Below are 26012 nucleotides of genomic sequence, written 5' to 3'. Positions count from 1 at the left end.
AAATATTATGACGGTCTCAGTCACTCCCATCCTTTCCTTCATAACACTTTTTTCTGATGTCTATGTTACATAATTGTGTAGTCTTTCTCCCCATGTCTTTCTGATATCCGTCATCAGCATATCTCACACCTCATCCCTTTTCTCTCCATCACCATCTTTTCACTCACTCTTGCATGTACTTTCTTTCATTCCTTCACCTCCTGTGTGTGTGTGTGTATATATATCTATATATATATATATATATATATATATATATATATATATATATATATATATATATATATACCCAGAACTTCGTTGTCCGCCCCAAGAAAACGGGAACCAAAATAACGAAACGGACCCAATCAGGTTGATTTCAGCGCTTATTTATTCTTGTGCTCCCTCTTGTCCGCCATGACGCGTTTCGGGCCCTGGAGCCCTTGATCACATGACATGGTCGAAATTCACCTCGTGATTTGTAGTGCAGAAAAGGTCACATGTTCCCAAGCCTATAGAAATAAACAAAGTATTTCAGCCTAATCCAAACTTTCTTACAGAGGTTTTTTTCCCCAAAACAATTTACATTTGTTTGTTTCCCCTTCTTTCTTGTCTCCATTATTAACAATTCCCTCTCAACACAATATTCCACAAATATGTGCACAATTCACATTAAATGAGATAAATATATAAATATATAAATATGTGCAAATATGCAATATCAGTTATATCATTTATATGTACCAACAACAATTTTTGTAATTCGTTATTTTATGTACACATACCCTTTAAAATATTGTAAAAATAAATTTTTATACAAAAGGGGTAACATTTGTGCAAAGTTCGCAAGATAAAGTGCATGATATGTACTAAACTCATTTTAATTTGGAGTTTGGTATTGTGAGAGGATTTGGAAATGTTGCCCCAGTGGGCTTTGTCATTCTTAGATTACTGCTACTATACTGCTCGGGATTTTTTTGCGTTAATCCTGCACATTGAAAAGAAATTAAGTGGTTTACCCTTTAAAATTGTGATTCATTTGAAAATATTTAAAACCTGGCAGTACTAGATGTTATAATATGTTTGACGATTTTTATACCCCTGAATCTCATATTGGGCTTGTGCATCTCTGGAAGAATCATACCTCTTGTCTTGTGATGTTATTCCAGTTACAGACAAGTGTATAAATCTTCCGTCGCATTGAGGCCATACGGTGTCTTGGTGTCGAGCTCCAGAATGTAACGGGTTTCCAGTACTCTTTTTTTTTTTAAACCTTTATTATACCGTTCAAGTAAATTACAGGTATGGGCCTACAACCGCAGGGGCCGGCCGCTAGACAAGGCTACAATACACAAATTACGCAATGCTACAGCTCTTTATTCGACACCCTAAGGTCCGCCAGCAAATTAGGACATACTTATACTGAACGAACGACTATACAACAGGATGTGACATAGGTTCTTTTCTAATGAGGAAAGAAAACGTATCCGGTGCCCCATAATCAAACTTAATACGGTGGGTGGGTTAAGAAACAGGATATGCACTTTAGGGTTCCCCGTGGGTGCAGCGCTCGCACTAAAATATGCAACACAGGATATGCAGCAATACAAGCAAACAGTATACGATAAGCGTCAGCCCTCGGAACCCGCCCACCATAAATCAGGATAGAACGAAAATACGAGCACTAGGTACGATATACAAGGAAATCAGGATATATCAAAAGCTATACTGATCATGAAAATAAAAACAAAAAGCACAAAGAAAAGAAAGGAAAAAGGCCATAGAAACTAATTAAAGGCAAAACAAAAACAAGACCCCAACCCCCCTCCCAGCACCCCTGCAGATGGCTACAGCCTAACCCCTAGCAGCGTGCCTGTCGCCCAATTAACTAAAGCCCCTAAAAGTAGGAATAAAACCTTGGGGGGGGGGATCCCAGGACAGGCCCCCGGCTCTCCCACTCCCGCCGCTAAATAGCTTCCTATGTCCGGTCAAATTATTGAATGAAATTTCAGGATCTGTAAATTGGAAAAATCGTTATTCGCCAGTCCTGCCACTCGCACCCTCATGATATACGTTACATAACCTCACCACCACCAAAAGTAACAGACCTCCATTGATCAACCCAGGCCCATCCGATCTTGCACATGAATATGTCCCAGTCCAGCCGTTATAATTACAGGCGAGCCAAAGTGCAATACCAATACAGGAGGGTCCGCCTGGAGTTCGGTAGCAAACATCACCACACATTGGAACCCATGGTAGCCGATGCACATTAGAGCCGAACAGAAACACTGTTGTTGCAACACCATTGAGAATACGAATTCCAGAAGAAGGAGGAGATTCAGTCCACCGCACCTCAGTTCCCCTCCGAGCCCATCCGCAAAAAGAACAACGCGGGACAAGTCTCTCCAAGACAGCACCTCCATTTGATGCTCCGACCCTCCCGTATGTACAGGGCTCCGGACGTTATGGCGGCATAACAGTTCTTCATGAGCCAATAGTCCCTCCTCCATAAGTTCTCGTGCCTCTGGCTCGACAGGTATTGCACCGGCCATCCTCCGGTCCGTGTTGTGCACTGCCACTGCTGAAGTTGCATCCAGAGTGGTGGGGTCAGCATTTCCAAACCTTCCTCCCAAAACGATAGCTTCCAATGCGTACTCCAGCGCCAGCATTTTATTGTGCAAGTGTGAGTATAGTCCATGTAAAGCTGCCACGATGTCCCCCAACATAGGCTCCGGCACCCCATTTCCATCAGCGAGCACAGTCGCATCTTTAGGGCCTCCATTGAGCCGGGTGCAACGGTCCAGGGCGTCTATTTGGACCAGCTTGGGAGCATTAAAGGGCCGAGTTATTGTGGCATCCGAGTCATACATTGTATCCGGCTCACGACTCCTTCCTACACCAATGAGGACACACCTCGTAGAGGCCCTGGACACAGCACGCAGCTTTCGGGTGTCACCCGCCTCAGTCTGGAGATCGGTGAGCAGCATCTAAAGCACACACTGCACAAGGGGGGGCACCTTGATACGGGATAGAACAGTGAATCCGACTGTCGCTGGATTGGTCGTTGTTAAATGGGGCCCGTCTCCAAATTCGGCCGGAAGAAACCCTCGTCTCAGATGACCGGTGTATCCCAGGCCCCTCAGGCCGTTGTTGTTCACCTCGGGGCCGGCCACTCCAGAACTCGAGGCCGCGGTCTCGAGGCCCGTGCAGGCCACAATCTTCACGGCGACGTAACTCCGTCCCCAAAGCTCGAAAATCACTCCGGGGCACACGTACCGGCAGCGTTTCGATTCATCCATGCGGGGGCATGAAAAAAGGCGCAGGATAAATGTCAGGATATAGCGGCAGGAGAAGAAGATGACGGAGCCGAAGAGCCTAGACGACCATCTCGGCCGCCAGCCTGGCTCCTCCCCCGGTTTCCAGTACTCTTAGACGAGCTTCCCTGTTGCCCCCTCTTCGTAGGGGCTGTACCATGTCTATTGCATAATACTTGAGGCAGTTTACATCCCCCTTGTGGCACAGATTTACATGTCTCGCCACGGGGTAGGCTTCATCTTTATTGATTACTGCCCTCATATGTTGCAATATGCGCTTGTGTACTTGTAGCTTAGTGCTACCAACGTAACACAGTCCACAAGCGCATTCCAACACATAGACCACATAATCTGACTTGCAAGTTATTTTCTTACTGATCGAAATTTCAGTTTCACTGAATGGGGAGCTATATGTTGTTTTGTTCTGTCCTATGGTACAAGCCTTACACACGGCACACTTTAGGAAACCCTTGCTCTTCCCTAGCCAGTTATCCCTGACTGTTACTTCCGGACTGCTCTTGACCAACATGTCATTCATGGAACGTGCGCGACTGTATGTTATAGCCGGATATTGCGCCACGGTTTTTCCAATCGCAGGGTCCCCTGTGAGTATGTGCCAGTTTTTCTTGACAATATTTTGTAATTGCCTGTGTTGGCGACTGTATTCCAAAATAAGTCTAGGCTGGCACCCAGTATTGTTCACCGCTGCATGTTCTGGCCCCGCATCTATTTGCGCAGCCGGGAGCATACCAGCTTGATTGGCCCTTTCCATTGCCTTTAACACCAAATTTTCTGTATAGCCTCTTTGTATAAATCTTGTTTTGCTCTCATTTTGTGCTGTCAAGCAGGCGGCATCTGTACTACAGATTCTTCTAATCCTCAGCATCTCCCCGTAGGGGATGCTTCGGATTAGATGGTTGGGGTGCTGGCTAGAGGCATGTAGGATTGTATTTCCCGCAGTTTGCTTGCGGTGTAATTTGGTCTGCAGTTTCCCCTCCTCTACATATACCTCTACGTCCAAAAAATTGACTTTGTTCTTACTTATAGTCCCTGTGAAGTTTAAATTCAATTCATTCTTGTTGATGTCACTAATGAATTGTTCTGCTTCACTCATTGACCCCTTCCATATTATAAACAAATCGTCTATGAATCTGTACCAAGCTTCCACTTTGTTGGACATGATATCACCAAAGGTATTACCCAGGACCTGCTCCTCCCACAGCCCCATGTGTAAACATGAGTAACTGGGGGAGAAGCAGGCCCCCATTGCTACTCCCCGCAACTGCTGGAACAATTGATTTTGGAAGAGAAAATAGTTGTTATTCAAACACATTTCCAGCATTTGCAACAACATTATGTTATGCTCCAACATACACACTGGTCTTTTGCTTAGAAAATGTTTAACTGCCCTTATCCCATCTGCATGGTTGATGCTCGTATAAAGAGCAGTTACATCTAGTGTGATCAATAGAAATTCAGTATTCCACACTATTGATTTAATTTTTTGCAAAAAGTCCATAGTGTCTCTGATATAGGACGGCAGGGATTTCACAAACTCCTGAAGGAAATGGTCAATATATCGGGACACATTTTCGAATGTCCCTCCTCGTGCAGAAATAATGGGCCTACCCGGTGGTCTAATACTGTCCTTGTGGATCTTTGGGATCAGATAGAACACCGGGGCAATCGGGTGGTTAGTTTTTAAAAATTTCAGTTCATCTCCACTTAGGAGTCTTTGGCCTCTCCATGAATAAAGTTTTGTATTTAGCTTGTCCCACGCTAGTTTGAATGCCTGTCGATCACTTCTGCCATAGCACATTCTGTCGCCCAGTTGTTTGAGTGCTTCCTCCAGATAAAGATGCATTGGCCAAAGGACGATATTTCCCCCTTTATCTGATTGCCTGACTACCGTTTTTACATCAACTTGAAGTTTTTTCATTAGGCTGCCAAAAGAGTTATTATAATTTGTTGTCCTTTTATTTTCCATCATAGTCTTTTTGTTTAATTTTTTAATCTCAGATGTTATCATATCGCTGAACACATCAATGTTATCATGCGGCATCACCGGGTTAAAAGTCGATTTAGGCTTAAAAGGGGTATTGCCTGGGTTGTTTGTTACAGTTGTACTCTCTGTTTCTTGAATGTTATCCAAATCCCCTTCATTTAATAGATCTTGTAAGTCGCATTGCAACTCATATTCCCTTACCGACAAGTTAGTTCCCGCCACCATACTCGTATCTTGAAGCTTACGTACTTTTTGTTTATTGACCAGAAATAGCTTCCTTAGTTTTAATTTTCTAATGAATTTAAAAATGTCCATTCTGGTTTTAGCATAATCAAAAGTACATGGTGGACAAAATGATAACCCCAGTGATAGAATTTTCTGTTCTTTAGGACTTAATCGCATATTTGTTAAATTCACAATAGTCATATTCTCACTTACTTGTGAATTTAGCGGCGATTCCATCTTTTGTACGTCTTCTTTTTTGCCCCTTGATTTGGCTGTCCTGCATTTCCTCCGTTGGTTGTGCTTAGCGTTGTTCCTCTGGTTGCGCCGGAGTTGGAGGCATGGGATCTTAATGATTTCTTTCGGTCGTGTTGCAGGCACTCCACCTCCTGACCCAACGACCGCTTGGTAAACCCCAACTGCTCCACAGCTGATCTCTGTTCCACCTCGGAATCACTGCTAGGAATTGTGCTGATGTCTGTGGAGGAAATTGTATGCTGTTCCTGACTGGTTGTCGCCTGAGATTGTTTCGGCATTTTTTTCGTTGCTAGAGGGTCAAACTTCCTTGAAAATGTGTAAATGCGCCCATTTTGGTAGTCTAGTTTGTCCCTTTGAAATTTAAATGTTTTTCTCTTTTTGATTATATCTTCTTCTTTGGCCAACCTTTTTGTCATTTCATCTCTTAATTTTTTCTCCAGGTCCTCCTCGTTCAATGCCTTAATCTGATCATTTAATTCTTTAATCTGTGTCTGGAGTTTAGCACCATCACTTTCAGCGTATTGCACAAGTATCCGCAATAGGCGACTTGAATTATCAAGATTGCGCTGCGCCCAATCATGGAGCATTTTTGGGTCGGGGTTCTCGAAGCTGGGGGCCAGCATAATCCGCAAGCCACGCGGAACTCTCCCCACCTCCAAGTATCTGGTAAGGGATTTCTGTTCCCACCATTTTGCCTGTTCAATTTTCATGGCTTTCTCCAGTTTTTTGAAGAGATCTTTGATGCGGCTGCCCCCAGGTCCCGGTCCCGGCGTGATACTTGGCCCCGCCTGCTGGTCCTCCCCCACGGGGCTGTCGTCAAACATACTGACTGCTGCCTCTTCTCTATTTCTCTTTCTGACCACATCTTCGGCGTCCATGACGGTGCACCTTTCAATGTCTATTATTTGTTTAGCGCACACGCACTCGAGCAATTTAGATACGCCGCCAAAGTGGTTTTGCTCACTTGCGTGTTCCTTCTCCCGCTCCGGCTATTTTTGTTATACGTCCAAAATTCTCGAATTGTTCTCGGGATTTACGGACTCGATCACAGCCGTGAGAGTCCGATGCCACCGAACACTATTCTCAATTCGGTCTTGTACGCCGGGGGTAAAAGCGGTTGCTCCTAACGGGGCTGTATAATGCTTCCGGGTCACCGTCAGCTTTGCTTCCTGTCCGCTTACCCGTTGCGCAGGAGGGGTCCGTGTCACACCTAGAAGCTTGCCGGTGTGAAATTTATGCCCAGAACTTCGTTGTCCGCCCCAAGAAAACGGGAACCAAAATAACGAAACGGACCCAATCAGGTTGATTTCAGCGCTTATTTATTCTTGTGCACCCTCTTGTCCGCCATGACGCGTTTCGGGCCCTGGAGCCCTTGATCACATGACATGGTCGAAATTCACCTCGTGATTTGTAGTGCAGAAAAGGTCACATGTTCCCAAGCCTATAGAAATAAACAAAGTATTTCAGCCTAATCCAAACTTTCTTACAGAGGTTTTTTTCCCCAAAACAATTTACATTTGTTTTTTCCCCTTCTTTCTTGTCTCCATTATTAACAATTCCCTCTCAACACAATATTCCACCAATATGTGCAAAATTCACATTAAATGAGATAAATATATAAATATGTGCAAATATGCAATATCAGTTATATCATTTATATGTACCAACAACAATTTTTGTAATTCGTTATTTTATGTACACATACCCTTTAAAATATTGTAAAAATAAATTTTTATACAAAAGGGGTAAAATTTGTGCAAAGTTCGCAAGATAAAGTGCATGATATGTACTAAACTCATTTTAATTTGGAGTTTGGTATTGTGAGAGGATTTGGAAATGTTGCCCCAGTGGGCTTTGTCATTCTTAGATTACTGCTACTATACTGCTCGGGATTTTTTTGCGTTAATCCTGCACATTGAAAAGAAATTAAGTGGTTTACCCTTTAAAATTGTGATTCATTTGAAAATCTTTAAAACCTGGCAGGACTAGATGTTATAATATGTTTGACGATTTTTATACCCCTGAATCTCATATTGGGCTTGTGCATCTCTGGAAGAATCATACCTCTTGTCTTGTGATGTTATTCCAGTTACAGACAAGTGTATAAATCTTCCGTCGCATTGAGGCCATACGGTGTCTTGGTGTCGAGCTCCAGAATGTAACGGGTTTCCAGTACTCTTAGACGAGCTTCCCTGTTACCCCCTCTTCGTAGGGGCTGTACCATGTCTATTGCATAATACTTGAGGCAGTTTACATCCCCCCCTTAGATCCCACATCCCTAGCCAGCCTGGCCGTTCGCATTAAGTCTGGTTCTCCTGACGACCACTGTCCACCTTCTATACTACGGGACATCTGCCATTCCCTACCCGACTGCATCCTTCCTTTGCTTAACTCTTCTCTCCTCTCCGGGACGGTACCCAGCTCCTTCAAGGAGGCCGTTCTAGTGCCTCTGTTGAAGAAGCCTGGAGCAGATCCGGCCGTCCCAGGCAGATCCACCAGTCACATCACGACAGGGGTCTAAGAATAAAAATCAAGGATATCGTCTCCTGACAGCAAGGTAAAAATCTTTTTTCCTTGCACGGTGAATTAAGAATGAAAGACATGAATGAAGGAATGAGAAGGAATGAGAATGATGTTAAAGATGGGAGAAATGAATGAGAATCCAACACTCTAATATAACGGAGGGACCGTTGGCAAGTGTAGGTCCAATACAAATACAATGTCACCATAGCTGAACAAAAATAGATAACTAGGTGTTAGAAATGTGAGTGTAAAGTGGGAGTATAGAAGTCATTGAATAATATAGTTTGGGTGTAACAGTACGAAAGAGACAGGTAATTAGTGGAACGGGATATATGCCCGATACCAAGGAATGATGCTAACAAGAATCAAATGATTATTAAAGGTCGTCTAACTGTACATTTCTGTTTTGTATGCAGTCAAAGGTATAGAAAAATGATGAACCCCACACATCAGCAGTCCTGATGAAGGTGTAGACATACCGGTTGTGAACACCGAAACGCGTCGACGCACTTAAATATAGAACCCAGTTAGATCCCTATCAGAGAGCAGATACACCTGGATTATGGTTACTGTGATCGTTGTCATCTAATGCATATTTATGTGTGACATCTATAAGAGGATTCTGGGTCAGTTTCAAATAAGAATAGGAAATAGTCCAACCCAAGGTGGGGCAGAGGTTGATTTGTTGAAATTTAGAAGCATACATTGGGTATAATTTTGACAAGTATTGTTTGTTAAAAAATGTTATGTTCTTTTTCTCTTTGATATATAGGAATGTACTTGTTTAACTGCTGTAATTTGCACATGTATAGACTGACATGTATTTGAGTTGATATCACTGCATTTTCCAATTGTTTTTATATTGTACAGACATTTGTCTGTTTTTAACTTGTAGTACAAAAGCTTTTTTAATAAAATCAGAAAGATTGTAAACGTCATATTTTTGTGTTGGTCTGATATTGTATGAAAATGGTAAGGTTTGACTGAGGCGAATGCACGCAAAGAAAAGATAAACAGTCCAGGGATTTTCCTTTGACTATAATCACCCTACAAAGAAGCCAACAATTGGATAACCATGTATTTTGTATTCATATCTTGACCCATTGGTGGGCATTATGAGAAAAATCCACTGCCTTTAGCCTCAGCTCCAGAGTTTTCAATTGCACCCACCCATAACCAAAATTGAGGTGCCTAGAGGCAGCTTCATATTTACAACTCGGGCGCCACGCTTTATGGTGCAGCATGGCGCCCGCTTTTATATATACAAATACAATAGCTCAAAGTCTCACAAATGCGAGACCTATTGCACTACAAATGCTTATTTTTCTTCTTCCTCTGGTGAAAAGAAAGTGTCAGAAAAAGTGGTCACTTGCAATTTATGCCGCAAACAGTTTCGCTGGGGTACCTGCACAAATATTTCCTTTGAACATTATGTATGAGGAAACTTTTGAACAGATGGCACAGCAATCAATAGAATGCTGCAAAAAGAAGATGGAAGACGGAAGAAGCGGCTTGTTTTTCTGCCACAGTAGCTTTTTTCCAAATGGGAGACTCAATGTCAACTGAAATCTTGGCAACACAAAGCGCCTCATTTATGAAAAGTGTTGCATCACTGCCTGAAAATAGCGATGCAACACTTCTCGGTGCGCCCTCTGTGTAACACCTAGGTTGCGCCGTATTTACTGTACAGCACTCCATGTAGCAAGGATTTATAGATACATCAGTATTCCTGACGTATCTGTAGGCGGAAAGTGGCACATTGCTGGAGTGTGTCTGAAAACAGACGCAACTCTAGCACTGTGTCCTTTTGCATGGGGCAAGACCATGTGAAAGGGCCTGCGTCAGTCTTACACCTGCTGTGAGGCATGCATAAGGATTTGACGCAGTGAAATCTCATAATGTTTACTGCAACACTTACATGAGCCTTTTATGGGGGGTAATGCCCACCCTGCAAACAATATTCCTGATGCAGGTATGATGTAACGGAGGGGTTTTCAAAGTGACGCATCTGCTTAGATGCATCACTTTGTAAATATGTCGCAGAGTGGCACACATTTTATGCCGCCGGTGCATCACAAAAAGTGACACACTGGTAGTGCAAGGGGCTCATACATAAGCCCCAAGGAGATTATTATTATTATTTTTTTTGTTTTGAAACTTTTTATTGATTTTACAACATAAACACGAACAACTTGCAAGGAACAAGGAAAAAGAGAGACAGCAATGTAAACAACGTTGCAGTACATGGTGTGTGAGTGGGGAGGTCAACCAATAAGCGTCTGTTCCATCGAAAAGAGTCTCGCAGGAGGGGGGGCAGAAGGAACAAAATGTAATCAATACACAATAGTAAGTGAAGGAACCCTGGGGTTACGGGGACGGAGGTGCAACATCTGGGTCAGGGAGAGGAGGGGTACATATATCACCACGGTAAGTGTTCCACTGAGTCCATATTTTCCCCCATTTGCGGGGGGTACCCCGAGAAATATATACAGTCTTTTCCCTGAACATGCACCAGTCCATATTTTGTGTCCATTTCCGAAGCCCAGGTGGTCCCTGAGCGCCCCACAGTTGCGCAATGTCTCTTTTAGCGATCATATTGCCCAAGGTTACCCATTGAAGCTGCGATACGGAGTAATCGTTCGGTTCCCAAACATTCAGCAAGCATCTCCTAGCCTCCGGCATCGATCGCACCCCCGTAACCTCACTCATCACCTCGTGCACACGGGTCCAGAATCGCACTATCTCGGGGCACTCCCAGATTATATGTAAAAAGGTGCCCAGAAGACCGCATCCACGCCGACACAAACCATCCACAGAGAAACCCATGTGTACCAAACGGGGACCAGTCACATACACTCTATGCAGGATTTTGAGTTGCACAAATCTAAGACGCGCCTGGATGGCCACCTCCCTGGGGGAGGAGATCGCCGCCTGCCAGTCCTCATCGTCTAGCTCCAGCCCATCGCCAATCCAGGTTTCTCTAAGGCGAAGCAGGAGATCAGACCTGGAGTTGATCAATTTTTTATAAATAAGCGAAATCGTACTATCAGGTACATGTCCGTCCAGTACCCTGTCCTCAAGCGGGGACGACTCCGGAATCTCCGCACCCGAAGGGAAGACCGAGAGCACCGCGTGGCGGACCTGAGCATAGCGAAAAAATTCGCGATCGCTCAGAGCATACTCGGTTTTCAATTCCTCAAACGTCTTCATTCTCCCCTTAGTCCAAACATCATCAATCCTGCTGATACCGATCAAGTCCCACCGATCAAACCCCTTCAACTGCCAAAGTGAGCCAAGTCTATCAGACGCATACAGTGGGGTGGCACGGGTCAATTTATCAGACCACCCAAGCGCCATGGAAGCATATCTCCACACCTGGATCGCCGTCCTAGTGGGGCCTGTCACGTTTCGAGGGGTATGTTTCGAGTAGAGGGCTCTATTATAGTCACCCCCCGATAACAGCCATTTGTCCATCGCGAAGGCCGGATTCGGCAAAGGGCCATACATGCAATGATTTATTGCCCCCAATTGAGACAACCAATAGTAGCGACGGATATCAGGCAAAGCAATTCCACCGTCGTACCACGGGAGCGACAGTTTAGCGATGGCGATCCGGGGCCTACCCCCCCACACCAGTTGTCTCTGTAAACTCTCAACCTCACGGAAATATTTAGCCGGTACGACGTCAAGTGTGTTTTGCAATACGTAGAGGAAGCGGGGCAGTGACATCATCTTAAACAATGCCGCTCTACCTAGGGGAGAGAGAGGAAGTTTCCCCCAAGCGACAACATCTGCCCGGAGGCGCTGAAGAGGGGGCAGCAAGTTACGGTCAAACCGCAGTTCAGGTTTCAGGGTGATAAAAATGCCCAGGTATTTAAATCCATCTCTCACAACCGCGATTGGACAACCACTTGGCAGAGGGGGGGGGCGTCCCCCGACAGAACATATATACAGGACTTCGACCAATTGATGACAAGACCCGAGTTTTTGCGAAAGGATGTTAAAACATCGAACAGTACAATGAGGGATTTACGGGGAGATGTAAGATATAGCAGGATATCATCAGCGTAGAGAGATACACGGTCCTCAAACTCCGAATTCCATCTAATGCCCTTCAGGGACGGCTCCCACCTCAACCAGGCCTCCAGCGGTTCCAAGGCAAGAGCAAACAACAAGGGGGACAGGGGACAGCCCTGTCGCGTCCCCCTGCCCAGTGCAAAGGGTGCAGAAACCCGACCATTGACCACCACCTGAGCCATGGGATCGGCGTAAAGCAATTTGACCCACCGAACGAACTCCGGACCGAAACCAAACTTGGCAAGAACCGCCCACAGATACGGCCATTCAATTGTATCAAACGCCATCGTAGCGTCCAATGACGCCAAGATGGCGGGCTCACGTAGCGTCCCGGCCCGTGCCAGGACGCCATGCAGCCTTCGGAGGTTAAGCGCCGTGTTGCGATGCGGTATAAAGCCGGATTGATCAGGGTGAACCAGGTCTCCAATGACAGTCGCCAAACGTGTCGCCAGCAGCCTGGCCAAGATTTTAGGCTCCGCATTAATCAACGAGATAGGTCTAAAAGAGGCACAGCGATCTCGAGGTTTACCATCTTTATGGATGACGACAATAGTGGCCAGTCTCTGGTCTGGTGGGAGAATACCCACCTCCAAAGACTCAAGATACATAGAGCGCAGATGTGGAGCCAGCGAGTCCGGGCGTAGTTTATATAGCTCAATGGGGAGTCCATTAGGGCCCGAAGCCTTACCGGATCGAACCGAACGGACAGCAGCGGCAATCTCGTCCACAGTAGGCGGCACATCCAGAGCTTCTCTATCAGTGTCAGGCAATCGGGGAAGCACAATATCACGCAATAGCAGGTGGGAGTCCTGCTCAGATCGATCAGACACCTGGGAATACACCTCACGGAAATAATCGGCAAAACATGTAACAATATCAGCAGGGTCTGTACAACACTCACCATTCTCCGCAACAATCACAGGGACTACACGACTTGCATTCTCCCTCTTATCCAACCAAGCAAGCAATTTACCAGCCTTATCACCCACATCATACAGGCGGCCCTGCTGTTCCCTACCCATTTCCTTAGCAGCTTCAGTGACCAGAGCCCTGTATTCATGTTGTTTCAACTCCAGTAGATGTAACCCCTCAGCGGTGACCCCAGATTCCAAGCACTCCTCCAGGGCCGTGACCTCCCCCTCAAGGCGAACCATCTCTGCACGGTTGGCCAACTTCACACCACCAATCAGCGAGAGGGCCTGGCCACGAATAACAGTCTTGTAAGCTTCCCAAAGCACACTAGGGGAGGAAACAGAGCCCACATTTTCGGCAAAATAACAATCGTGTGCTTTAACCAGCTCAGCCCTGACCTTGGGGTTCTTCAAATACCAGGGGTTAATCGGAGCCACTCGGCCCGCTGAGCCCTGCCGGGCGTCAACCACCAGCCAAATCGGAGAGTGGTCCGAGATACCTCTTGCCAGATGCTTAACTTCCCGTAAGAGGGATGCATGGGCCGAGGGCAATAATACATGATCTAACCTCGAGAGACTACCATGAGCACCAGAATGATAGGTATATTGCAACTGCCCCGGGTGAAGCAGTCGCCAGCAATCAGTAAGCCCCAGCGTCTCCAGGAAGTCACTTAACCAAGTCTGGGCCTTCGGCAGTTCCCTGGGAGGGTGACGGTCACACATCCCCGAGACCACCGCATTGAAATCACCCCCAACCAAGAGCAGACCCTCGGGGAGACCCAGGATAAGCCCACTCAGATCAGCGAACGTGGTGTCTTGGAGGCCCGGGGGCACGTACACGGAAATCAGGATAAGAACCTTCCCCTCCCAGCGCCCCACAATGGCAGCGTAACGTCCCTTATCATCCAGTATGACTTCATCAATAGCCAAGGGGAGGGAGGTCCGAACCAGAATGCCCGCCCCCCTAGAGCCCGAAGTGAAACCCGAGTGCGCCACAAGGCGATAACCACGCCTATTCAGAGCGTAGCACTTGTTGCCGAGCAAATGAGTCTCCTGCAGTAAGACAACATCTGGAGTCAAACGTTTCAGCAATTGCAGTACCACCCTCCTCTTGATCCCATCCCCCAACCCGTTCACGTTCCAACACAATAGACGAAGTCCCCTACCCCATCTCCAAATTCAGCCCCTCCCCCGCCCCACACCCGAAGCATCTGCAAAAAACAGGAGTGTGCCTTTCCTTCGCCTTGCAAGTAACAAGAAAATTCAAACCAACAACCCAGTCTCCCCAACAATGTCAAAACAACTATACCCCCCACCCCGCACCCCTGCTGAAGACCAAAGAGCCCCATAAACTTGCAGTGTGCCTGTCGCCCAACCACCCAACTAATCTACGAAAAGAAAACCCAGGAGGAGAAAGGACCCGTTCACCCCCCACCCACCCCCAAAAAGACTATTACTTGCAAACATTAATGACACAGCATAGCACAGTTCAAAGCCAACGTGAAGGGCACGGGGACAAAGTAGACATTTACTCCTGCTCCGTTAGGCCACCGTCCGCCCGATCCGACCTGCCAGAGTCCTCAAAAGGTTCTTGATCCGTAGGCAACGAGTCGAGCCAGTCACTCACGACCCCAGGATGGTCGAAGAAAAAAGTACGATCCCTATGAACCACCCGCAAGCGGGCCGGGAAAAGCATGGCATACTTCATAGACCTTTCTCGGAGTCTCTTCTTGACCCCTTGAAACCCCAGCCTCTGTTTCTGGACCTGTTGTGTGAAGTCCGGATAGATGCTAACGGTAGAGTTCTCAAAGGCAATGGGACCAGACTGCCTCGAAGCCTGCAGGATAGCGTCTCTGTCCCGGAAATGAAAGATCCTCGCATTGATGGGTCGAGGGTTAGCACCTGATTTAGGTGTACCGCCGGGGATCCTATGTGCACGCTCGACAGCGAAAAACTTGCTGAGACCCTTGGGCGCCAAGTGATTAAGCACCAGGTCTTCCACCAATAGGTCCGTCGAGGCAGCAGTCGATGATTCCGGGACCCCAATCAGGCGGATGTTATTGCGCCTGGCACGGCTTTCATAGTCCTCTAGGCGCCCGGAGAAATGATCATTGGCTTTCCTCAGATTCCCGACTTCAGCCTGTAAGTCAGACACATCGGTGACCAGACTAGTGGTCTTAAGATCCAGGGACTTGACCTTTTCGTTCGTCTTAGCCAAATCCGCCCTGATCAGATTGACATCAATCGCCACAGTGTCCAGTTTGAGAGTCAAGGCCTCATATTGTTGCCCCAGAGAAGCCTTCATACCGGTGATGGCGCCCATGAGATCCCGCAACGAGGGCTCCTCCTCAATCGATGAGTCCTCCGGCGCTGTCGTTGAGGTTTTAGATATTGCTCCCGGCGACCCTTTAGCAAGGGTGTACCGGTCCATTATGTTCGTTTGCAAAGCACTCCCTCGAACGCCCGGTTTAGGCCCGCGCTTCCCACTCTCTGGCTTGGTGGCCATCTTGGATCCCGGACCCGCACGGGTCGCCTGTTGTCGGGTAAAAATGGTGACTGCGGTGTCAAATGAGGACCCAAAGGGGCGAAGGTAATGCTATTCTCAGAACCAAAAGCCACGACAAATCTGTAGCAGGAACGGATTAACCAGAAGTGTAGGCACGTCCGACCGTCTGTGCAGCTGACGAGTCAGGTTGGTCTCCGGACAGGAATCGAAACCAAAAGCGGTCGCCGGCCCATGCCAGTCTAGCAGTCCGTTGTTGTTCACTTACTGGACGGCAGGCCAGACAAGATAGCTCGGGGCGTCACCACGGAGCAGGCCAGAATACTGCAACAGTCTGTAGCTCTGGACCCCGAAGTCCCAAAAAGTTTTTTGAAACAGATAACTGATCAGTAGAACTCTGCCAATAAACACCCGTCGTCCGAACCAGGATAAAGTACAGGATAGTCGATGGAGGTGGCGAGGGTCCGGGAGCCCTGTGCTCACGCGACCATCTTGGGTGCACGCGAAGCTCCTCCCCCAAGGAGATTATTAATCCTCACTACTTCATTTCAGGATTCACTGCGCCAAGTCCAACAACATACTCTCTGTTGGAGAGCAAAGTTCTGCAGCTTGGGTTGCAGTAGCTGCTCACCTACCCGTCTACAAAAGGTATACATACATATATATATATATATATATATATATATATATATATATATATATATATATATATATATATATATTACCTACTGGCAGTCGCCAGTAGGTATATATAGTTAGGATTTTTTCTCTATGGGATTTTTGAAAATTCTATGTCTAATAACTTTGGCGTTTGTGGACGGAATTGGCTGAAATTTTCAGGAAAATTGAACATTTTGTTTCTGAGCAGCCACTGAAAATTTGGGGGGGGGTTTGTCAAGGGGGGGCTGAGAAAAAAGGGGGGTCCCAAAACGTGTTTTTAACATTGAGTTTTCCATAGGGCGGTTGGCCTCACTTTTAGCCCGAACGGCTGAATGGATTTGCACGAAACTTGGCAAAATTGTAGGGACTGGTAGCCCGATGTGCCTTTGCTAGGTCGCAATATATGTGCTGCAGTGGATTTTGAGAAATTAACGTTCAAAAAAAGATATATATCTGTAACAGCGGACCGGGCAGCGCTCCAGTTCGCGTACTTTTCGCGTTACGGAGCTTTGTGAAGCGAAGCTGATTGGTTCTCCGGCGTCTGTAAACATTCCAAACAGTCCGTAGCGGCCGCCATCTTGTCTCTCGGTAGGATCGAGAGACAAGAGGAGGCCAAAGCGAAGGGGCAAATGACCATAAGGGGGCATAGTAGATCCTCCCTGACCCCCTAGGTTTGATGTGGAGGTTTTAAAAGGGCCCCGCGGGGCAAAAAAAATAATAATAATAATAATCGAACGGCTGAATGGATTTGCACGAAACTTGGCAAAATATTAGGGACTGGTAGCCCGATGTGCCTTTGCTAGGTCTCAATATATGTGCTCCAGTGGATTTTGAGAAATTAACGTTCAAAAAAAGATATATATCTGTAACAGCGCTCCGCTTCGCGTAGTTTTCGCGTTACGGAGCTTTGCGAAGCTGATTGGTTCTCCGGCGTCTGTAAACATTCCAAACAGTCCGTAGCGGCCGCCATCTTGTCTCTCGGTAGGATCGAGAGACAAGAGGAGGCTAAAGCGAAGGGGCAAATGACCATAAGGGGGCATCGTAGATCCTCCCTGACCTCTTAGGTTTGATGTACCATTTTGCCAAGTTTGGTGTAATTCCGTTCAGCCATTCCGGCTGTAGACGTATCTAAATGTCCTATGGAAAATTGCATGGGGAAAACACATTTGAAAGTGTTGAAATTTAGAACCAATTAAAATGTTACTTTGGTTTTGTATTTGTGTGTGATGAAAGTTAATTGGTTATGTATATATCTAAAATGAGAGGAAACCACAGCCATTTTGTGATACTACTGTCTGAGGTACATTTGTGAGGAATTTTTGGTGCTCAATTTCTGGTGTTTGATTTACACAGTACTAACACTTCTCCTACTTTTAAAAAGGTGAGTTGTTAATTTGTAAGGGGAACTATGTTGTACACTTTAAGATAATTTGAAAAATGTTTTCTGTTATTTATTTACAGTCCTTCTGTTATACTAAATACTTGATAAAGTTAGTTTTATATTATGTATTACTAAAAACGATAAATGAAAGTGATTATTTTTTTCTGCAATTTACAGCAAGCAATTTCAAAATAAAATGGCTCACAATGAAGAGACCGTGGCAATTTCTTTTGAATTATCCACTACATTTATTGAAATTGACAGCACCAATAATGAAATATTCTCACAAGGAGGAGATGACTTGAATGATTTTTTTGATCAATCTCTTGATGGCGAATTTATCGAATGTTTGGAGACCATAGAGTTACAAGAATCATCATTGCAGACTTTTCATGAGGAGATTCCTGATGAGATGATTGAAGAGGAAATTCCTGATGAGGACATGTTACTAGTTCTTTCAAATTTTGAAAATTCAGAAGAATAAATTTATATTTAGAAATCAAAAATTGTTTGAGACATTATTCATTTTTATTTTTAATTTATGAGGTTGTAGCGAAGTGATTGTAGTATAAAATGAGACTTATAGTATAGAGTGCAACATTTTTATGTTACATGGTAAGTTTACTCATATTTACTTTCCTTCTCCCACTATATTATCTCCAATGTGTATTTGACATCTCTTCTTCATCTCCGGCCTCCTTTCTCTCACTGTCTGTCTCTGATGCATCTTATCGCTGCCATTTTGTGTAATTACAGAAGAGAGTAAAATAAAATAGTTCGGAACGTGAAAAGGGGGCAAAGTAGAGTACCCCTCACCCCCTAGGCCTTCTCAGGCGGTCCCAAAAGGATCAGTTTCTGTTTTCCTGAGAGATTATGGTATGAGTTCCATATACCACAATTACTTGCATTACAACATGCAAGATATCTATCTCCTATTACCAACTTTTGGAGATATTCGCGCTAAGCGCGAATATCTCCAAAAACTAACACCTGCCCTGAGCAGTTCTTAGCCATGTTATCCAATGGGAGGTGGATAACATGGCTAAGAGCATTAGCTCGGTAATGCATGAATATCGCTGACTTTTTAGCGATATTCATGCATTGCGGCCGTTTTTTATCGCATTTGCGATAAACCTTGATAATAGCAAGGTTTATCTGCGATAATTTCTGACGATGCTTAGCGGTAAAAAATTCGTTGCTAAGCATCGTTAGCGATAAATATCGCTTAACTTTGGTAATATGCACCAACGTCTGTTAACGTTCGATTCGAAGGAAATGAGGAAGTGTTGAAAAACATTGTCTGCGCCATCTTGCCTTTTTTGAAATGCCACACTTTTGTCGTGCACGGCAGCCATTTTAGATGCCTTGACCAGACCCACTCTCTGCACGCTGTTGATCCGTAGCATGGCTCCCCACCCTCGCAAGCATCTTCCCCAGGCACTGGTCACCCCCGCTCTCTGTCTTATGCATCGGCAATAAACCTCCCCCCATCTGCGCTGCTCTTCCCTGAGAATCACACTCTGTGCCCGCCCGACACCTCCCTTTCGCCCTATTCACTACCGCACCCTCTGACACTCCTCTTCCTCTGTGTCCGATTGTCCAGGCTATCAGCTAGCCCTGCAGATGTAGTTTATGGCCCCAGCTGTAAAGAATCACCCCTCTTCAAAGGAGTTATAGTAGATCAAGGCCCACACCCGATGAGATCCGTCAAACCACACGCGTTCCTACTATCTGAAAACCATCCTGTATTGTGATTGGGGAGGGGACCGAGCCTGAAGCGGAAGATTCCAGGGATGCCTCTTTGTACATCAAAGTTTTTACAATTATGTGTCACATTAAAAATATATAGCACTCCAACAAAGTAGTAGGAATATAAAACTTTAATAACTTATAAATATATACAACAAAACAAAAACAGTAAAAACATTTAAACAATGAAGAGACCGTGGCAATTTCTTTTGAATTATCCACTACATTTAATATAATTGACAGCACCAATAATGAAATATTCTCACAAGGAGGAGATGACTTGAATGATTTTTTTGATCAATCTCTTGATGGCGAATTTATCGAATGTTTGGAGACCATAGAGTTACAAGAATCATCATTGCAGACTTTTCATGAGGAGATTCCTGATGAGATGATTGAAGAGGAAATTCCTGATGAGGACATGTTACTAGTTCTTTCAAATTATGAAAATTCAGAAGATGTTGCCTGGGTGCCGCACTGATTTGGGTATCCGGCGTGGGGCGTCCCGGGGGGTGGGTTGTCAGTAGCGGTCTGTTGTGCGAATAGTTCCAAGGCAGCAGAACGCGCTGAAATCTGGATGGCACGAAGGTGATGTCTAGTAAGTTGCCGCCCAGCAAATAACGGCGTGGGGCGCCGCGGGGGGGGGGGGGGGGGGGTGGGGGGAGGCAGTCCAAAGTTCCGTTAAAAGGGCAAAGGAAAGGATCGGTGGTTTGAACCATCAGTCAAAAAGGGGAGGGGGTGCAACAATTTTTCCTACCGGGTCACACTGTTCTTTCACCGGAACTGAGGTCTGCAGGATTCTAGTCATTCAAACTGAGGCTGGCGCCAGCATGGGAGCGCCGACGTCCCGCGGCTACAGTTTCGTCACTCCACGGGCGATCATGGCAGTCATTCCCCATCGGGGACTCCCGCGGCTCCTCTAGAATCTTCAAGGTCGTGGAGGACTACGGTGGTGGAGTCAACCAATGACCGGGCCATTTCTTTATGCTGGGCCCGCTCTTGCCAGGTCGACCGCCATTTTGAGAGTTCGGTAGCTACTGGCGATCGCGGGGTCAAATGAGCGGACGGGCTCCACCCTGCCGGGCAAGACGTTGCAGCATCGCCACAGTGGAAGAACCCTTTTCCGGGCGCCTGGAGCGCTGAGGGTGCAGCTGGGAAGCCTCCACCTGGGGAGGCGGGAGAGGCCTGTTCGCACCGTCTCTCCCACCCAGTGCACCCCACGGCGTCTCGCTTGACATTTGTTATGGCCGGACCAGGCGATGAGGACGAGGGGGGGGGGGTCGGAGGCATGTGCAAGACATCCCCCCCCAGTGTTGTCGCAGCCATTATAAAAGAAAGAAGAAATGTCCCGTCCGTCTTTGAGCCGGACCTCCGGTGGATGGCGGCCGGACGCCCTTTGCTCTGGCCCAATGAACGGGTTCCTTGGCTCATCCGGTGGGGCAGGCCTTGGCGTGTGGTGCCTCTCCTGGGCCTTTCGTGCAGTGGCCTCTCCACTCCCAGGCCCTCCATGGATGCTGGCCCAGACTGGGAGAGAGAGGGTCTAACCTGCAATTCTCCAGGGTTACCGCCACCGCGGCCGGATCCCGTCGGCCTCGGCCTCTGGTTGATGGTGGCCGGACTGGGAGAGAGAGGGGAGGGTCGAGGACACGGACATTCCCCCCCCTGCAACTCTCCAGTGTTGTCAATCCCCCTGGCCGGGTCCCGCTGGCCTCGGCCTCTCCTCCGGCTACACCCTACGTGATGATCTCCTGGCCGACGGTTGGCAGCAGGACCCGCCTTATATGTGTTGCTTCCGGCTGGGCGTAGCCGCAAACCTGTTGCACTTTGGAAGTTTCCAGAATGGGGCGGATGTCTGCTGACTTGTATCTTTCCCAGTTTGCCGTTATTTGGGCGTGGCAGGCGGTGGGACAGACACGTTTTGGGGCAGTGAGGGGCGATGAAGCCTCGTTGCCTTGTGGCCGTTGCAATGTCACACTTGGTTTCTCTTACTGTTTTCAGGTTTCTTATTACGGGCTTACTTCTAACGTTTCTTGTTTCTAGGACAATAATAGGTTTTATCATTACGTATTGTTATCGTTTCTTTGTTTGTTATTTAATAAAAAGTTCATCAGTGGCCTACTGATTTTCGTTTTCCTATTCCTTTCTTTCCAGGTTGTTTCATGCTAAAGTTTCTGTTAACAGGATACAGTGATCACTTCGTTATTATTGCATATGTCCTTTTCACTAGGGGTGCTCTCTGGTCGGGCCAGATGACCTATCTCTAGTAAATGGTCCGGGTGAAACAGGTGCATCAATCAGTGGGGAGTAGATAGGCATGACAGATTACAACGGGGGACAAAGGTCCGCATTACCTACCCTTTCACTACTTGCAAAGATTTTCCTACGTTTATTTGCAAACAGGGAATACCTCCAAAAAGAACCAATTCCCAAACAGTCAATGTTCGGGCAAACAATCAATCAATGAGGAACGAAATAGGCACGACGTGTTAAAGGTTTGCGTTACCTACCCTTCACTATCTGCAAAGGGAGAGAGAATATTCCTATTCTTAATCGTTTGCAGGCAGAGAAGATCCTTAAGAGAACCAACTTCGAACAATTCAATGCTCGATTCAAACAATCAACAAGGGGTACTGTGAACAGAAATGAACGCCGCTTATGTACATACACATTGCTATTTTCAACAGGTTGTTCCTAATGTTTCTATTTTAGCGAGGTCAAAAAGAGATCCCATTAGTGGCCTACTGATTTTGCTCGATTCCTTTTGTTTTTTTACACGATTTTTCGCTATCTGCAAAGACTAAACAGAGTATTGCGACTCTGTGCTTGTTTGTAAATAGAGAATGAACCAAAGAGAACAATCAATCAAATGGAGAGAGAAGCAGGCACGACGGATTACAACGGGGGCAAAGGCCTGCGTTAACTACCCTTCACTATCTGCAAAGAGCGAGTACTCCCAATAGAAATGAGGGGGGGGGCAGCATTCAAAGCAGATCAGTGTGCATAAACACGAAAATGTTTTTACTTACCACGTACTTGACATTCGGCAGCTTATGATATTTGCTATTAAAAAACCATTGAAATTCACTGAAAAAACCATAGGTTATAGATCATATATAGTTAGGGATTAGCATTTACAAAACCTTGAAAATTCACTGAAAAAACCATAGGTTATAGACCATATATAGTTAGGAATTAGCATTTACAAAACCTTGAAAATTCACTGAAAAAAACCATAGGTTATAGACCATATATCGTTAGGAATTAGCATTTAAAAAACCTTATTTTACTCACAAAAAACCATTGAAATTCCATATATAGTTAGTTGCACTAACTATATATCGCGCACCCGCAATCCACTGCTGATGATGTCACATATTACATCATTCATGACATGGTCAGTGACATCACTGATGACATCACTGATGACATCTCAAATGACATCACTGATGACATCACTGATGACATCTTATTTGACATCAATGACCACATCACTGATGATATCATTCATGTGACAATACAATGCATCTCCTCACATTTTAATATAACCTCTGTTTCACCCAGTGTTAAATACAGAGTATAATTTTTGAAACCATTGACACACCAATACTAGTTACTACATACGCACTCACTGATTCCTACGTCTACACACACATTCACTCATTCACCCATACAATCATTCATACATACAATCACTCATCTTTACAACACTATCATATGCACGCATACACCTATACAGACACTCACACTCTGCCACTCATCCATGGAGTTACTCACACACCTAGTCAGTCCTGTAAAGAATCAATGACACTTCCATTTTCTTGTCTATACAGTTAAACATAGAGCACCTTACATTTTCAAACATATACTAACACATACTTACCTTCTTATACAATCATTGATACAAGTACACATTGATCTGCACAGAGTCACACACCTCCCAGCCAGCCACACACACACTCAGTCTCCCATACAAATACTTGGACAATCAATCAGTAACCCATATAGTTAATCATATAGCTACTGATCAACACATGCAGCAGTTTACAGAACAACAGACATAATGATGCACAAATTAAGACAGTTTAGTCACTAACCCATGCACTCAGTGAGACACATTTAATCACTCACTCATACATTCAGTCATGCACCTACTAAATCCTTTGTCCAGACACTTATACTTCCACTCATTCTTCAATATGTAAGACACATTTTAACTTTACAGAAACATACAGTCACTGGATGTTGTCATCAGTGATGTCATTTGAGATGTCATCAGTGATGTCATCAGTGATGTCACTGACCATGTCATGAATGATGTAATATGTGACATCATCAGCAGTGGATTGCGGGTGCGCGATATATAGTTAGTGCAACTAACTATATATGGAATTTCAATGGTTTTGTGTGAGTAAAATAAGGTTTTTTAAATGCTAATTCCTAACGATATATGGTCTATAACCTATGGTTTTTTCAGTGAATTTTCAAGGTTTTGTAAATGCTAATTCCTAACTATATATGGTCTATAACCTATGGTTTTTTCAGTGAATTTTCAAGGTTTTGTAAATGCTAATTCCTAACTATATATGGTCTATAACCTATGGTTTTTTCAGCGAATATATATATATATATATGTTTTTGGATCAATTTTCACACCCCTTCTTTACATGTTTTTTTTATAAATTAAACCCCCCCAAAATAAAAAAACTTCACAACCTTGTGGCGACTGACCATCTCCTCCACACATGTGTGGGTATGCTCAGAAAAAAAACACAATGTCATATTGAGTGTGTGTGAAAAACAAGACCTATCTAGTAGTCCAGAACGTCATAGCTAATGCATGCTCTGCAAGTTTGGTTACGCTATGAACAATATGCAGTGGGCATTATTGCTTTAAATGGGCTAATACTCACTGGCAATCAGTGATGGCAGGTCTCCTTGTCCTACCTCTGAGCACCCAAACCTCTCCTTGTCCCATGAGATTACCAGTCCCCATGTAGTTTGAGCAGGGGCTGGCTCATTGGAGTTGGAGAAGATTCTGATGATCAAGCTCCCAGGGAGAAGTCTGTCTGTGCCGCTCTCTGACAGCCTAGCACCAGTGAAGTATGCCAGTGTGGACTGGCCTACAGGACAATCTGGCAGTGCCAGAAGGGCTGATCTAACTTCTAACAGGTAGGTGCGGGCCGGTTTTTGGCTGGTTTTGGTCATGTTTGATGGTCTGGTGGGCAGAGCAAGCACAAATGCATGCAGTCTCCCATACTTGCGAAACACACTATCCCGCATGTCTTTATAAGTTCAAAACTGTCCTGATTTGCAAATGTGGCACACATTTTTAGCTATCTGACTCGCTACTGGGGGCAGTTTCATTTTATTGCCCGGCCTATTATCTGTCCCATTCCAACCCTGAGGAATGCTCTTGTTCACCAGCTCATTTACATGAAGACATTGTAGGCCAGGACTGGGTATCAAAAGGAGCACTATCAAATTTTACATAGCAGCTCCTACATAGGGTAGAGAGAGCACTACAAGCCGAATTTAAGGAATTCTCCTCCAATTTTTTTTTGTAATAAATGGTTAAATTCACCATTTTTCACAATACATTTTATCATATACTCTTTTTCTCCCTCTCTCCTTCTCATTTTTTATTTACTGTTTGCTTATACTTTCTCTCAATCCCTCGTCCTTTCTCAAACCATAACATCTTTGACTTTTTGTCTCACCGCACCTCTCTGCTGTTCCTCCTTTTGCAATCACTGCCACATTGTTCACCCCATCCTCTTCTTACTTACAACTCTACCTTTTTCCCACCCCCTCTCTGCCTCATGATTTTTCCTTGGTCCATATGGAGAAGGAACTTTGGGCCCGATGTAGGTAAATCTGATTTACCGACTCTAGAATACCGAATTTTACAGATTCGGTATTCTAGATTCGGTAAATCAGATGTAGGTAAAAATTCGGTAATTTTTACCGAATCGATATGATTCGGTAATTACTGAATCGGTATTTACCGATTCGGTAATTGCCATTGATTGCTATGGGCCTTGAGGCCCATAGGAAAAATTACCGAATAGTCAAGGGGGACAGGGTATCACTTTGACACCTTGTTGCACCGCGGATTCTGGCTTGTGTGTCATATGACACACATACATGCCCTTAGGGCATGTATGTGTCCACATGGCACAGGTGTACATGCACAGATGTGCATGTATACAGGAATTCGTTATTTACCATGAAATAGTATTTCATGGTAAATAACGAATTCTTAAGGGCCTGTGGCACTGTTTTCAGTGCCACCTACATCTAGATTTAACCGATTCGGTAAATTTACCGATTCTGTACATTTTAGGCCCCCTACATCTCAATAACCAAATACCCGGTCGGTAACGTCTGAAATCGGCCGTTACCGACCGGTATTTGGTGACCTACATCGGGC

Source organism: Lissotriton helveticus, chromosome 1_1 (genome assembly GCF_964261635.1).
Source record: "Lissotriton helveticus chromosome 1_1, aLisHel1.1, whole genome shotgun sequence".
NCBI lineage: Eukaryota > Metazoa > Chordata > Amphibia > Caudata > Salamandridae > Lissotriton > Lissotriton helveticus.
This window is presented reverse-complemented; position numbering follows the sequence as displayed.